Consider the following 2,594-nt stretch of genomic DNA (forward strand, 5'->3'; position numbering starts at 1 on the left):
TTAGGGGCAAACAGGATTTAGGAAGATAAGTAGTAACTGAGGAATGTAGCATGAGTTACAATGTAATCAGAAGTTAACTATAGGACACATTAGAGGAAGTAGATAATAGATGGTAAGGCTGATTCCAAGAGAATCACTGAAGCAGGAACTCTGAAGAGCAACAATGATTTATGGACATAATAAATCTGGGTGAGGGGGAACTGAAAATGTCAAACCTCTGACCTAATGCTTTTGTAAAAGTGTAAAAGAAAATCTTAAACTTGAAATAAATAGGCAGTCCAAGAAAACTGAGAGGCTGCCTCATCACCGACACCGTTCATCTCTTCAGGTTGAATCCCTGGCTGCTGGAGCTGGACTCTGGCATATGATCATCATCCATGGCCCACTTTTAGCTGTCAAGACAGTAACAAATGAGAGCCTTCTTTTCCTGTTCACAAGGCTTCCTGCAGCACAGTCACCAAGAGCATTTATCCAGCACCTGCTTGCTCAAGAAGAGCAACAGGAAGACCAGCAGCAGTGTCCCGAGGTGCTGGCAGTCCTGACGGGGTAATCAGTTGGGAGGAAGTCGGTGATTCTGTACTCCCTCTCTCAGTCCTTCTCTCCCATTCACGATCCTGACTTATCCACTCAATAACACATTAAACACACACCCAGGCACTAAGAAAACAGCTGTGCTTCCATGCCGTCTGGCTTTCCATGTCTTTTCTTTGACTTTCATATTCACAGTGTCCAGAGAAACACACCCATGTTCACCATGTAGGGCAACAATGCCTGATCACTTTGAAAATATGTAAAGCAAATCTCATTTTTAAAAATGGACTGGGGGAACTCTGAAGAGGGAGCTTGCACACATGTAGCACTCATTGCAGCCTGTATAACCAGCAGGAAGAAGGAAGATAAAGAACTATTTTTAACAAAGGAGGACATTAATCTCATGGGGATTTTATTAATATCTCCTGCTATTTTTTGCAGGGGCTGGTGGAGGGCGGTGGCTGCTCCATGCAGCTTGTGGAATCTTAAGGCTTGAACCCGGGCCCTCAGCAGTGAAAACATGGAGTCCTAACCACTGGACTGGATTCCCTGGTAAGTCACCCTTCCTGTTCAAAAGCAGGGAGAACATGTGATTCGTAATGTTTTAAAACAGCTGTTGGAAAACAGCTGCTGCTGCTGCTAAGTCGCTTCAGTCGTGTCCGACTCTGTGCGACCCCATAGACGGCAGCTCACCAGGCTGCCCCGTCCCTGGGATTCTCCAGGCAAGAACACTGGAGTGGGTTGCCATTTCCTTCTCCAGTTGGAAAACAGAGCCCCTCATAATTAAGACATTTTAGGGAATCCAAAGGCAAGATAGCTTCACCTAATTTTTGGACAAGCACTTGTGCCTTTCTGGAAAAATAGGTGAACTTTTAGAGAATTTAGAGTTATAATGGCCATCCTGGGGAAACATTGCTTTAGATAAGTTCACCTAAAGGGAACTCCTTATGTACCAGTCTGGTGGCTCAGGTGGTAAAGAATCTGCCTGCAATGCAGGAGACCTAGGTTCAGTCCTGGGTTGGGAAGATCCCCCGGATAAGGGAATGGCAACCCACTCCTCTGTTCTTGCCTGGAAAATACTATGGACAGAGGATCCTGGTGGGCTACAGTCCACGGGGTCACAAAAACACTTTCATTTTTCAAAGGGGCACCCATAAAAGAGAGAATTCCAAACCTTTCAGAGACAACTAAATTCATTCTTCAATTGGTATGCAGAAGTTTCTAAAAGATAAATTTTTTTTAAAAAACCACAGCTTTAAAAGGATTCTTACTACAGGCGAATAAAAAATTTTTGATGAAAAACTGACCATCTGATCAGGTAACATTAATTTATTCCATCTGCCAGAAAAAATAATTTGGACTTGAGTTTTATACCTGGGACATGGCTAAAGTTTTTTTAAAAGAAAAGCTATAAGATCTTTATGTCTGCCTGCATATTATGTGTGTCTATTTGGGCATCCCTGGTGGCTCAGAGGGTAAAGCATCTGCCTGCAGTGCAGGAGACCTGGGTTCGATGCCTGGGTCAGGAAGATCCCCTGGAGAAGGAAATGGCAACCCACTCCAGTATTCTTGTCTGGAAGGTCCAATGGACAGAGGAGCCTGGCAGGCTATAGTCCAGGGAGTTGCAAGAGTTGGATACGACTTAACGACTAAACAACAGCATAAAATGATGCTCTCAGGTGGCTTCACACCCTCTCTCTGTCTCTAACTAGGGAAACTGGAGAGCCAAGAGCTGAAGCAGTTAGAATCAGCCCAGCAGAAAGGTGTGGTGGACTCAGGACCCCACCGTGCAGAGGCTCCCCTGTGGGCCAAAAGGACTCTTCTTGGTCATTCTGAAGGTCTGGGAAGCAGAAATTCACTAGCTCTTTGCCAAACCCGGATCCCTTTCCTCCTGGGCACACGTCTAGGTGGACGTGCCCACCCTCCCTTGCGCTTAGTGTGCTGTGTGGCTGAGGTGTGGCCAGTGGCAACAGAAGGCAGGGGGTGCACTGACCTGTGGCATCTTCCGAGTGACCACCCACCCTCCTGCTTCCCGAGCGGACCCCCTGAATGCCAGCGCCCTG

This window comes from Bison bison, unplaced genomic scaffold (assembly GCF_000754665.1).
Source record: "Bison bison bison isolate TAMUID 2011002044 unplaced genomic scaffold, Bison_UMD1.0 scf7180017864295, whole genome shotgun sequence".
Lineage (NCBI taxonomy): Eukaryota > Metazoa > Chordata > Mammalia > Artiodactyla > Bovidae > Bison > Bison bison.